The sequence below is a fragment of the Rattus norvegicus genome, chromosome 18 (assembly GCF_036323735.1).
Source record: "Rattus norvegicus strain BN/NHsdMcwi chromosome 18, GRCr8, whole genome shotgun sequence".
Lineage (NCBI taxonomy): Eukaryota > Metazoa > Chordata > Mammalia > Rodentia > Muridae > Rattus > Rattus norvegicus.
The window spans coordinates 10817470-10831948 of NC_086036.1; positions in this window are offsets into that span (position 1 = coordinate 10817470).

Consider the following 14479-nt stretch of genomic DNA (forward strand, 5'->3'; position numbering starts at 1 on the left):
GGCTACTCCAGCTTGCTTCTTCTGAACATTTGCTTGGAAAGTTGTTTTCCAGCCTTTCACTCTGAGGTAGTGTCTGTCTTTGTCTCTGAGGTGTGTTTCCTGTAGGCAGCAGAATGCAGGGTCCTCGTTGCGTATCCAGTTTGTTAATCTATGTCTTTTTATTGGGGAGTTGAAGCCATTGATATTGAGAGATATTAAGGAATAGTGATTATTGTTTCCCTTTATATTCATATTTGGATGTGAGGTTATGTTTGTGTGCTTTCATTCTCTTTGTTTTGTTGCCAAGACGATTAGTTTCTTGCTTCTTCTAGGGTATAGCTTGCCTCCTTATGTTGGGCTTTACCATTTATTATGCTTTGTAGTGCTGGATTTGTAGAAAGATATTGTGTAAATTTGGTTTTGTCATGGAATATCTTGGTTTCTCCATCAATGTTAATTGAGAGTTTTGCTGGATACAGTAACCTGGGCTGGCATTTGTGTTCTCTTAGGGTCTGTATGACATCAGTCCAGGATCTTCTGGCCTTCATAGTTTCTGGCGAGAAGTCTGGTGTGATTCTGATAGGTCTCCCTTTATATGTTACTTGACCTTTTTCCCTTACTGCTTTTAATATTCTTTCTTTATTTTGTGCGTTTGGTGTTTTGACAATTATGTGACGGGAGGTGTTTCTTTTCTGGTCCAATCTATTTGGAGTTCTGTAGGCTTCCTGTATGTCTATGGGTATCTCTTTTTTTAGGTTAGGGAAGTTTTCTTCTATGATTTTGTTGAAGATATTTACTGGTCCTTTGAGCTGGGAGTCTTCACTCTCTTCTATACCTATTATCCTTAGGTTTGATCTTCTCATTGAGTCCTGGATTTCCTGTATGCTTTGGACCAGTAGCTTTTTCCGCTTTACATTATCTTTGACAGTTGAGTCAATGATTTCTATGGAATCTTCTGCTCCTGAGATTCTCTCTTCCATCTCTTGTATTCTGTTGGTGAAGCTTGTATCTACAGCTCCTTGTCTCTTCTTTTGGTTTTCTATATCCAGGGTTGTTTCCATGTGTTCTTTCTTGATTGCTTCTATTTCCATTTTTAATTCCTTCAACTGTTTGATTGTGTTTTCCTGGAATTCTTTCAGGGATTTTTGCGATTCCTCTCTGTAGGCTTTTACTTGTTTATTAATGTTTTCCTGTGCCTCCCTAAGTGTGTTCAGGTCTTTCCTGAAGTCCTCCAGCATCATGATCAAATATGATTTTGAAACTAGATCTTGCTTTTCTGGTGTGTTTGGATATTCCATGTTTGTTTTGGTGGGAGAATTGGGCTCCGATGATGGCATGTAGTCTTGGTTTCTGTTGCTTGGGTTCCTGCGCTTGCCTCTCGCCATCAGATTATCTCTAGTGTTACTTTGTTCTGCTATTTCTGACAGTGGCTAGACTGTCCTATAAGCCTGTGTGTCAGGAGTGCTGTATACCTGTTTTCCTCTCTTTCAGTCAGTTATGGGGACAGAGTGTTCTGCTTTCGGGCGTGTAGTTTTTCCTCTCTACAGGTCTTCAGCTGTTCCTGTGGGCCTGTGTCTTGAGTTCACCAGGCAGCTTTCTTGCAGCAGAAAATTTGGTCTTACCTGTGGTCCCGAGGCTCAGGTTTGCTCGTGGGGTGCTGTCCAGGGGCTCTCTGCAGCGGCAGCAACCAGGAAGACCTGTGCCGCCCCTTCCGGGAGCTTCAGTGCACCAGGGTTCCAGATGGTCTTTGGCTTTTTCCTCTGGCGTCCGAGATGTGTGTGCAGGGAGCAGTCTCTTCTGGTTTCCCAGGCCTGTCTGCCTCTCTGAAGGTTTAGCTCTCCCTCCCACGGGATTTGGGTGCAGAGAACTGTTTATCCGGTCTGTTTCCTTCAGGGTCCGGCGGTTTTTGTTCTCAGTTTAAAGAAGGAGTGAAGCATCAGCATTTTCGTCATCCTTCGTGAGTTTCATGTGGCCTGTGCATCTTGGGTAATTTGAGCATTTTGGCTAATACCACTTATCAATGAGTGCATCCCATGTGTGTTTTTCTGTGATTGGGTTACCTCACTCAGGATGATGTTTTCTAGTTTCATCCATTTGCCTATGAATTTCATAAAGTCATTGTTTTTGATAGCTGTGTAGATGTACAAGATTTTCTGTATCCATTCCTCTGTTGAAAGGCATCTGGGTGGCTACTATAAATAAGACTGCTATTAACAATGTGCCTTTGTTTTATGTTGGGGCATCTTTTGGGTATATGCCCAAGGGAGGTATAGCTGAGTCCTCAGTAAGTGAAATGTCCAATTTTCAGGTAGCGCAACCTCCAGACTGATTTCCAGAATGGTTGTACCAGTCTACAATCCCACCAACAATGGAGGAGTGTTTCTCTTTCTCCACATCCTCAACAGCATCCGCTGTCACTGGAGTTTTTTATCTCAGCCATTCTGACTGGTGTGAGGTGGTATCTCAGATTTGGTTTGATTTGCATTTCCTTTATTACTAAAGATGTTGAACATTTCTTTAGGTGCTTCTCAGCCACTTGATATTCCTCACCTGTGAATTCGTTGTTTAGCTCTGTACCCCATTTTTTAATAGGGTTATTTGTTTCTTTGAAGTCTAACTTCTTGAGTCCTTTGTATATTTTTTATATTAGCCCTCTATCAGATGTAGGATTGGTAAAGATATTTTCCTAATTTGTTGGATGCCATTTTGTCCAAACGACAGTGTCCTTTGCCTTACAGAAGCTTTGTAGCTTTAAGAGATCCCATTTGTTGATTTTTGACATTAGAGCGGAAGTCATTGGTCTTTTGTTCAAGAAAATTTCTCCAGTGCCCATCTGTCCATGATGCTTCCCCACTTTTTCTTCTATTAGTTAGAGTGTATTTGGTTTGATGTGGAGGTCCTTGATCCACCTGGATTTAAGCTTTGTACAGGGCAATAAGAATGGATCGATTTGCAATTTTTACATGCTGACCTCCAGTTCAACCAGCACCATTTGCTGAAAATTCAAACTTTTTTCCATTGGATAATTTTGGCTCCTTTGCCAAAAATCAAGTGACCATAGGTGTGTGGGTTCATTTCTGGGTCTTCAATTCTATTCCACTGGTCTGTCTGCCTGTCTCTGTATCAATACCATACAGTTTTTATCACTATTGCTCTGTAATACTGCTTGAGTTCAGGGATAGTGATTCCACCTGAAGTCCTTTTATTGTTGGGCATCGTTTTAACTATTCTGGGTTTTGTTTTGTTTTTTGTTTTGTTTTGTTTTTGTTTTTTGGTTATTCCAGATGAATTTGCAAATTGTTCTGTCTAACTCTGTGAATAATTGGATTGGGATTTGATGGGGATTGCATTGAATCTGTAGATGACTTTTGGTAAAATGGCCATTTTTACTGGATTAATCCTGCCAGAGTATGAGCGTGGGAGATCTTCCCATCTTCAGAGATCTTCAATAACTTTCTTCAGAGACTTGAAGTTCTTATCATACAGATCCTTCAATTGCTTGGTTAAAGTCACACTGAGGTATTTTTTATTATTTGGGACTATTATGAAGGGTGTCATTTCCCTAATTTCTTTCTCAGCTTGTTTATGTTTTGTGTAGAGGAAGGCTCCCGTTTTTTCTTTTTTTGAGCTAATTTTATACCCCTCCACTTTGTTGAAGTTGTTTATCAGTCTTAGTAGTTCTCTACTAAAACTTTTGGGGTCACTTAACTATACTATCAAAACATCTGCAAATAGTGTTATTTTGACTTCTTCCTTTCCTATCTGTATCCCTTTGACCTCCTTTTGTTGTCTGATTGCTCCGGCTAGGACTTTGAGAACTCTATTGACTAAGTAGGGAGAGAGTGGGCAGCCTTGTCTCGTCCCTTATTTTAGTGGGATTGCTTCAAGTTTCTATCCATTTAGTTTAATGTTAGCTACTGGTTTGCTGTATATGGCTTTTACTATGTTTAGGTATGGGCCGTAAATTCCTGTTCTTTCCAGGACTTTTATCATGAAGGGGTGTTGAATTTTGTCAAATGCTTTCTCAGCATATAATAAAATGATCATGTGGTCTTTTACCTTTGAATTTGTTTATATAGTGGATTACATTGATGGATTTTCATATATTAAACCATCCCTGTATACGAGGGATGAAGCCTATTTGATCATGATGGATGATCTTTTTGATGTGTTCTTGGATTCGTTTTGCAAGAATTTTATTGAATATTTTTGTGTCAATATACATAAGGACAATTGGTCTGAAGTTCTCTTTCTTTGTTGGGTCTTTGTGTGGTTTAGGTATAAAAGTAATTGTGGATTTATAGAAAGAACTCACTATTGCTCTGTCTGTTTCAATTTTGAGGAATAGTTTGGACAGAATGGGTATAAGGACTTCTGTGATGGTCCGTTAGAATTCTGCACTAAATCCATCTTTTTTTTTTTTTTTATTAACTTGAGTATTTCTTATATACATTTCGAGTGTTATTCCCTTTCCCGGTTTCCGGGCAAACATCCCCCTAGCCCCTCCCCTTCCTTATGGGTGTTCCCCTCCCAACCCTCCCCCCATTGCTGCCCTCCCCCCATAGACTAGTTCACTGGGGGTTCAGTCTTAGCAGGACCCAGGACTTCCCCTTCCACTGGTGCTCTTACTAGGATATTCATTGCTACCTATGGGGTCAGAGTCCAGGGTCAGTCCATGTATAGTCTTTAGGTAGTGGCTTAGTCCCTGGAAGCTCTGGTTGCTTGGCATTGTTGTACTTTTGGGGTCTCGAGCCCCTTCAAGCTCTTCCAGCTCTTTCTCTGATTCCTTCAATAGGGGACCTATTCTCAGTTCAGTGGTTTGCTGCTGGCATTCGCCTCTGTATTTGCTGTATTCTGGCTGTGTCTCTCAGGAGCGATCTACATCCGGCTCCTGTCGGTCTGCACTTCTTTGCTTCATCCATCTTGTCTAATTGGGTGGCTGTATATGTATGGGCCAAATGTGGGACAGGCTCTGAATGGGTGTTCCTTCAGTCTCTGTTTTAATCTTTGCCTCTCCCTTCCCTGCCAAGGGTATTCTTTTTCCTCATTTAAAGAAGGAGTGAAGCATTCACATTTTGATCATCCATCTTGAGTTTCGTTTGTTCTACGCATCTAGGGTAATTCAAGCATTTGGGCTAATAGCCACTTATCAATGAGTGCATACCATGTATGTCTTTCTGTGATTGGGTTAGCTCACTCAGGATGATATTTTCCAGTTCCAACCATATGCCTACAAATTTCATAAACTCGTTGTTTTTGATAGCTGAGTAATATTCCATTGTGTAGATGTACCACATTTTCTGTATCCATTCCTCTGTTGAAGGGCATCTGGGTTCTTTCCATTTTCTGGCTATTATAAATAAGGCTGCGATGAACATAGTGGAGCACGTGTCTCTTTTATATGTTGAGGCATCTTTTGGGTATATGCCCAAGAGAGGTATAGCTGGATCCTCAGGCAGTTCAATGTCCAATTTTCTGAGGAACCTCCAGACTGATTTCCAGAATGGTTTTACCAGTCTGCAATCCCACCAACAATGGAGGAGTGTTCCTCTTTCTCCACATCCTCGCCAGCATCTGCTGTCACCTGAGTTTTTGATCTTAGCCAATTGCACTGGTGTGAGGTGAAATCTCAGGGTTGCTTTGATTTGCATTTCCCTTATGACTAAAGATGTTGAACATTTCTTTAGGTGTTTCTCAGCCATTCGGCATTCCTCAGCTGTGAATTCTTTGTTTAGCTCTGAACCCCATTTTTTAATAGGGTTATTTGACTCCCTGCGGTCTAACTTCTTGAGTTCTTTGTATATTTTGGATATAAGGCCTCTATCTGTTGTAGGATTGGTAAAGATCTTTTCCCAATCTGTTGGTTGCCGTTTTGTCCTAACCACAGTGTCCTTTGCCTTACAGAAGCTTTGCAGTTTTATGAGATCCCATTTGTCGATTCTTGATCTTAGAGCATAAGCCATTGGTGTTTTGTTCAGGAAATTTTTTCCAGTGCCCATGTGTTCCAGATGCTTCCCTAGATTTTCTTCTATTAGTTTGAGTGTGTCTGGTTTGATGTGGAGGTCCTTGATCCACTTGGACTTAAGCTTTGTACAGGGTGATAAGGATGGATCGATCTGCATTCTTCTACATGTTGCCCTCCAGTTGAACCAGCACCATTTGCTGAAAATGCTATCTTTTTTCCTTTGGATGGTTTTGGCTCCTTTGTCAAAAATCAAGTGACCGTAGGTGTGTGGGTTCATTTCTGGGTCTTCAATTCTATTCCATTGGTCTATCTGTCTGTCTCTGTACCAATACCATGCAGTTTTTATCACTATTGCTCTGTAATACTGCTTGAGTTCAGGGATAGTGATTCCCCCTGAAGTCCTTTTATTGTTGAGGATAGCTTTAGCTATCCTGGGTTTTTTGTTATTCCAGATGAATTTGCAAATTGTTCTGTCTAACTCTTTGAAGAATTGGATTGGTATTTTGATGGGGATTGCATTGAATCTGTAGATTGCTTTTGGTAAAATGGCCATTTTTACTATATTAATCCTGCCAATCCATGAGCATGGGAGATCTTTCCATCTTCTGAGGTCTTCTTCAATTTCTTTCCTCAGTGTCTTGAAGTTCTTATTGTACAGATCTTTTACTTGCTTGGTTAAAGTCACACCGAGGTACTTTATATTATTTGGGTCTATTATGAAGGGTGTCGTTTCCCTAATTTATTTCTCGGCTTGTTTCTCTTTTGTATAGAGGAAGGCAACTGATTTATTTGAGTTAATTTTATACCCAGCCACTTTGCTGAAGTTGTTTATCAGCTTTAGTAGTTCTCTGGTGGAACTTTTGGGATCACTTAAATATACTATCATGTCATCTGCAAATAGTGATATTTTGACCTCTTCTTTTCTGATCTGTATCCCCTTGATCTCCTTTTGTTGTCTGATTGCTCTGGCTAGAACTTCAAGAACTATATTGAATAAGTAGGGAGAGAGTGGGCAGCCTTGTCTAGTCCCTGATTTTAGTGGGATTGCTTCAAGTTTCTCTTCATTTAGTTTAATGTTAGCAACTGGTTTGCTGTATATGGCTTTTACTATGTTTAGGTATGGGCCTTGAATTCCTATTCTTTCCAGGACTTTTATCATGAAGGGGTGTTGAATTTTGTCAAATGCTTTCTCAGCATCTAATGAAATGATCATGTGGTTCTGTTCTTTCAGTTTGTTTATATAATGGATCACGTTGATGGTTTTCCGTATATTAAACCATCCCTGCATGCCTGGGATGAAGCCTACTTGATCATGGTGGATGATTGTTTTGATGTGCTCTTGAATTCGGTTTGCCAGAATTTTATTGAGTATTTTTGCGTCGATATTCATAAGGGAAATTGGTCTGAAGTTCTCTTTCTTTGTTGTGTCTTTGTGTGGTTTAGGTATAAGAGTAATTGTGGCTTCGGAGAAGGAATTCGGTAGGGCTCCATCTGTTTCAATTTTGTGGAATAGTTTGGATAATATTGGTATGAGGTCTTCTATGAAGGTTTGATAGAATTGTGCACTAAACCCGTCTGGACCTGGGCTCTTTTTGGTTGGGAGACCTTTAATGAGTGCTTCTATTTCCTTAGGAGTTATGGGGTTGTTTAACTGGTTTATCTGTTCCTGATTTAACTTTGATACCTGGTATCTGTCTAGGAAATTGTCCATTTCCTGAAGATTTTCAAATTTTGTTGAATATAGGTTTTTATAGTAAGATCTGATGATTTCTTGAATTTCCTCTGAATCTGTAGTTATGTCTCCCTTTTCATTTCTGATTTTGTTAATTTGGACGCACTCTCTGTGTCCTCTCGTTAGTCTGGCTAAGGGTTTATCTATCTTGTTGATTTTCTCAAAGAACCAACTTTTGGTTCTGTGGATTCTTTCTATGGTCCTTTTTGTTTCTACTTGGTTGATTTCAGCTCTGAGTTTGATTATTTCCTGCCTTCTACTCCTCCTGGGTGTATTTGCTTCTTTTTGTTCTAGAGCTTTTAGGTGTGCTGTCAAGCTGCTGACATATGCTCTTTCCTGTTTCTTTCTGCAGGCACTCAGCGCTATGAGTTTTCCTCTTAGCACAGCTTTCATTGTGTCCCATAAGTTTGGGTATGTTGTACCTTCATTTTCATTAAATTCTAAAAAGTTTTTAATTTCTTTCTTTATTTCTTCCTTGACCAGGTTATCATTGAGTAGAGCATTGTTCAATTTCCACGTATATGTGGGCATTCTTTCCTTATTGTTATTGAAGACCAGTTTTAGGCCGTGGTGGTCCGATAGCACGCATGGGATTATTTCTATCTTTCTGTACCTGTTGAGGCCCGTTTTTTGACCAATTATATGGTCAATTTTGGAGAAAGTACCATGAGGAGCTGAGAAGAAGGTAGGTACTTTTGCTTTAGGATAGAATGTTCTATAAATATCCATTAAGTCCATTTGGCTCATGACTTCTCTTAGTCTGTCGACATCACTGTTTAATTTCTGTTTCCATGATCTGTCCATTGATGAGAGTGGGGTGTTGAAATCTCCCACTATTATTGTGTGAGGTGCAATGTGTGTTTTGAGCTTTAGTAAGGTTTCTTTTACGTATGTAGGGTCCCTTGTATTTGGGGCATAGATATTTAGGATTGAGAGTTCATCTTGGTGGATTTTTCCTTTGATGAATATGAAGTGTCCTTCCTTATCTTTTTTGATGACTTTTAGTTGGAAATTGATTTTATTTGATATTAGAATGGCTACTCCAGCTTGCTTCTTCTGACCATTTGCTTGGAAAGTTGTTTTCCAGCCTTTCACTCTGAGGTAGTGTCTGTCTTTGTCTCTGAGGTGTGTTTCCTGTAGGCAGCAGAATGCAGGGTCCTCGTTGCGTATCCAGTTTGTTAATCTATGTCTTTTTATTGGGGAGTTGAAGCCATTGATATTGAGAGATATTAAGGAATAGTGATTATTGTTTCCCTTTATATTCATATTTGGATGTGAGGTTATGTTTGTGTGCTTTCATTCTCTTTGTTTTGTTGCCAAGACGATTAGTTTCTTGCTTCTTCTAGGGTATAGCTTGCCTCCTTATGTTGGGCTTTACCATTTATTATGCTTTGTAGTGCTGGATTTGTAGAAAGATATTGTGTAAATTTGGTTTTGTCATGGAATATCTTGGTTTCTCCATCAATGTTAATTGAGAGTTTTGCTGGATACAGTAACCTGGGCTGGCATTTGTGTTCTCTTAGGGTCTGTATGACATCAGTCCAGGATCTTCTGGCCTTCATAGTTTCTGGCGAGAAGTCTGGTGTGATTCTGATAGGTCTCCCTTTATATGTTACTTGACCTTTTTCCCTTACTGCTTTTAATATTCTTTCTTTATTTTGTGCGTTTGGTGTTTTGACAATTATGTGACGGGAGGTGTTTCTTTTCTGGTCCAATCTATTTGGAGTTCTGTAGGCTTCCTGTATGTCTATGGGTATCTCTTTTTTTAGGTTAGGGAAGTTTTCTTCTATGATTTTGTTGAAGATATTTACTGGTCCTTTGAGCTGGGAGTCTTCACTCTCTTCTATACCTATTATCCTTAGGTTTGATCTTCTCATTGAGTCCTGGATTTCCTGTATGCTTTGGACCAGTAGCTTTTTCCGCTTTACATTATCTTTGACAGTTGAGTCAATGATTTCTATGGAATCTTCTGCTCCTGAGATTCTCTCTTCCATCTCTTGTATTCTGTTGGTGAAGCTTGTATCTACAGCTCCTTGTCTCTTCTTTTGGTTTTCTATATCCAGGGTTGTTTCCATGTGTTCTTTCTTGATTGCTTCTATTTCCATTTTAAATTCCTTCAACTGTTTGATTGTGTTTTCCTGGAATTCTTTCAGGGATTTTTGCGATTCCTCTCTGTAGGCTTTTACTTGTTTATTAATGTTTTCCTGTGCCTCCCTAAGTGTGTTCAGGTCTTTCCTGAAGTCCTCCAGCATCATGATCAAATATGATTTTGAAACTAGATCTTGCTTTTCTGGTGTGTTTGGATATTCCATGTTTGTTTTGGTGGGAGAATTGGGCTCCGATGATGGCATGTAGTCTTGGTTTCTGTTGCTTGGGTTCCTGCGCTTGCCTCTCGCCATCAGATTATCTCTAGTGTTACTTTGTTCTGCTATTTCTGACAGTGGCTAGACTGTCCTATAAGCCTGTGTGTCAGGAGTGCTGTATACCTGTTTTCCTCTCTTTCAGTCAGTTATGGGGACAGAGTGTTCTGCTTTCGGGCGTGTAGTTTTTCCTCTCTACAGGTCTTCAGCTGTTCCTGTGGGCCTGTGTCTTGAGTTCACCAGGCAGCTTTCTTGCAGCAGAAAATTTGGTCTTACCTGTGGTCCCGAGGCTCAGGTTTGCTCGTGGGGTGCTGTCCAGGGGCTCTCTGCAGCGGCAGCAACCAGGAAGACCTGTGCCGCCCCTTCCGGGAGCTTCAGTGCACCAGGGTTCCAGATGGTCTTTGGCTTTTTCCTCTGGCGTCCGAGATGTGTGTGCAGGGAGCAGTCTCTTCTGGTTTCCCAGGCCTGTCTGCCTCTCTGAAGGTTTAGCTCTCCCTCCCACGGGATTTGGGTGCAGAGAACTGTTTATCCGGTCTGTTTCCTTCAGGGTCCGGCGGTTTTTGTTCTCAGTTTAAAGAAGGAGTGAAGCATCAGCATTTTCGTCATCCTTCGTGAGTTTCATGTGGCCTGTGCATCTTGGGTAATTTGAGCATTTTGGCTAATACCACTTATCAATGAGTGCATCCCATGTGTGTTTTTCTGTGATTGGGTTACCTCACTCAGGATGATGTTTTCTAGTTTCATCCATTTGCCTATGAATTTCATAAAGTCATTGTTTTTGATAGCTGTGTAGATGTACAAGATTTTCTGTATCCATTCCTCTGTTGAAAGGCATCTGGGTGGCTACTATAAATAAGACTGCTATTAACAATGTGCCTTTGTTTTATGTTGGGGCATCTTTTGGGTATATGCCCAAGGGAGGTATAGCTGAGTCCTCAGTAAGTGAAATGTCCAATTTTCAGGTAGCGCAACCTCCAGACTGATTTCCAGAATGGTTGTACCAGTCTACAATCCCACCAACAATGGAGGAGTGTTTCTCTTTCTCCACATCCTCAACAGCATCCGCTGTCACTGGAGTTTTTTATCTCAGCCATTCTGACTGGTGTGAGGTGGTATCTCAGATTTGGTTTGATTTGCATTTCCTTTATTACTAAAGATGTTGAACATTTCTTTAGGTGCTTCTCAGCCACTTGATATTCCTCACCTGTGAATTCGTTGTTTAGCTCTGTACCCCATTTTTTAATAGGGTTATTTGTTTCTTTGAAGTCTAACTTCTTGAGTCCTTTGTATATTTTTTATATTAGCCCTCTATCAGATGTAGGATTGGTAAAGATATTTTCCTAATTTGTTGGATGCCATTTTGTCCAAACGACAGTGTCCTTTGCCTTACAGAAGCTTTGTAGCTTTAAGAGATCCCATTTGTTGATTTTTGACATTAGAGCGGAAGTCATTGGTCTTTTGTTCAAGAAAATTTCTCCAGTGCCCATCTGTCCATGATGCTTCCCCACTTTTTCTTCTATTAGTTAGAGTGTATTTGGTTTGATGTGGAGGTCCTTGATCCACCTGGATTTAAGCTTTGTACAGGGCAATAAGAATGGATCGATTTGCAATTTTTACATGCTGACCTCCAGTTCAACCAGCACCATTTGCTGAAAATTCAAACTTTTTTCCATTGGATAATTTTGGCTCCTTTGCCAAAAATCAAGTGACCATAGGTGTGTGGGTTCATTTCTGGGTCTTCAATTCTATTCCACTGGTCTGTCTGCCTGTCTCTGTATCAATACCATACAGTTTTTATCACTATTGCTCTGTAATACTGCTTGAGTTCAGGGATAGTGATTCCCCCTGAAGTCCTTTTATTGTTGGGCATCGTTTTAACTATTCTGGGTTTTGTTTTGTTTTGTTTTTGTTTTTTGGTTATTCCAGATGAATTTGCAAATTGTTCTGTCTAACTCTGTGAATAATTGGATTGGGATTTGATGGGGATTGCATTGAATCTGTAGATGACTTTTGGTAAAATGGCCATTTTTACTGGATTAATCCTGCCAGAGTATGAGCGTGGGAGATCTTCCCATCTTCAGAGATCTTCAATAACTTTCTTCAGAGACTTGAAGTTCTTATCATACAGATCCTTCAATTGCTTGGTTAAAGTCACACTGAGGTATTTTTTATTATTTGGGACTATTATGAAGGGTGTCATTTCCCTAATTTCTTTCTCAGCTTGTTTATGTTTTGTGTAGAGGAAGGCTCCCGTTTTTTCTTTTTTTGAGCTAATTTTATACCCCTCCACTTTGTTGAAGTTGTTTATCAGTCTTAGTAGTTCTCTACTAAAACTTTTGGGGTCACTTAACTATACTATCAAAACATCTGCAAATAGTGTTATTTTGACTTCTTCCTTTCCTATCTGTATCCCTTTGACCTCCTTTTGTTGTCTGATTGCTCCGGCTAGGACTTTGAGAACTCTATTGACTAAGTAGGGAGAGAGTGGGCAGCCTTGTCTCGTCCCTTATTTTAGTGGGATTGCTTCAAGTTTCTATCCATTTAGTTTAATGTTAGCTACTGGTTTGCTGTACATGGCTTTTACTATGTTTAGGTATGGGCCGTAAATTCCTGTTCTTTCCAGGACTTTTATCATGAAGGGGTGTTGAATTTTGTCAAATGCTTTCTCAGCATATAATAAAATGATCATGTGGTCTTTTACCTTTGAATTTGTTTATATAGTGGATTACATTGATGGATTTTCATATATTAAACCATCCCTGTATACGAGGGATGAAGCCTATTTGATCATGATGGATGATCTTTTTGATGTGTTCTTGGATTCGTTTTGCAAGAATTTTATTGAATATTTTTGTGTCAATATACATAAGGACAATTGGTCTGAAGTTCTCTTTCTTTGTTGGGTCTTTGTGTGGTTTAGGTATAAAAGTAATTGTGGATTTATAGAAAGAACTCACTATTGCTCTGTCTGTTTCAATTTTGAGGAATAGTTTGGACAGAATGGGTATAAGGACTTCTGTGATGGTCCGTTAGAATTCTGCACTAAATCCATCTTTTTTTTTTTTTTATTAACTTGAGTATTTCTTATATACATTTCGAGTGTTATTCCCTTTCCCGGTTTCCGGGCAAACATCCCCCTCCCCCCTCCCCTTCCTTATGGGTGTTCCCCTCCCAACCCTCCCCCCATTGCTGCCCTCCCCCCATAGACTAGTTCACTGGGGGTTCAGTCTTAGCAGGACCCAGGACTTCCCCTTCCACTGGTGCTCTTACTAGGATATTCATTGCTACCTATGGGGTCAGAGTCCAGGGTCAGTCCATGTATAGTCTTTAGGTAGTGGCTTAGTCCCTGGAAGCTCTGGTTGCTTGGCATTGTTGTACTTTTGGGGTCTCGAGCCCCTTCAAGCTCTTCCAGTTCTTTCTCTGATTCCTTCAATAGGGGACCTATTCTCAGTTCAGTGGTTTGCTGCTGGCATTCGCCTCTGTATTTGCTGTATTCTGGCTGTGTCTCTCAGGAGCGATCTACATCCGGCTCCTGTCGGTCTGCACTTCTTTGCTTCATCCATCTTGTCTAATTGGGTGGCTGTATATGTATGGGCCAAATGTGGGACAGGCTCTGAATGGGTGTTCCTTCAGTCTCTGTTTTAATCTTTGCCTCTCCCTTCCCTGCCAAGGGTATTCTTTTTCCTCATTTAAAGAAGGAGTGAAGCATTCACATTTTGATCATCCATCTTGAGTTTCGTTTGTTCTACGCATCTAGGGTAATTCAAGCATTTGGGCTAATAGCCACTTATCAATGAGTGCATACCATGTATGTCTTTCTGTGATTGGGTTAGCTCACTCAGGATGATATTTTCAAGTTCCAACCATTTGCCTACAAATTTCATAAACTCGTTGTTTTTGATAGCTGAGTAATATTCCATTGTGTAGATGTACCACATTTTCTGTATCCATTCCTCTGTTGAAGGGCATCTGGGTTCTTTCCATTTTCTGGCTATTATAAATAAGGCTGCGATGAACATAGTGGAGCACGTGTCTCTTTTATATGTTGAGGCATCTTTTGGGTATATGCCCAAGAGAGGTATAGCTGGATCCTCAGGCAGTTCAATGTCCAATTTTCTGAGGAACCTCCAGACTGATTTCCAGAATGGTTTTACCAGTCTGCAATCCCACCAACAATGGAGGAGTGTTCCTCTTTCTCCACATCCTCGCCAGCATCTGCTGTCACCTGAGTTTTTGATCTTAGCCAATTGCACTGGTTTGAGGTGAAATCTCAGGGTTGCTTTGATTTGCATTTCCCTTATGACTAAAGATGTTGAACATTTCTTTAGGTGTTTCTCAGCCATTCGGCATTCCTCAGCTGTGAATTCTTTGTTTAGCTCTGAACCCCATTTTTTAATAGGGTTATTTGACTCCCTGCGGTCTAACTTCTTGAGTTCTTTGTAT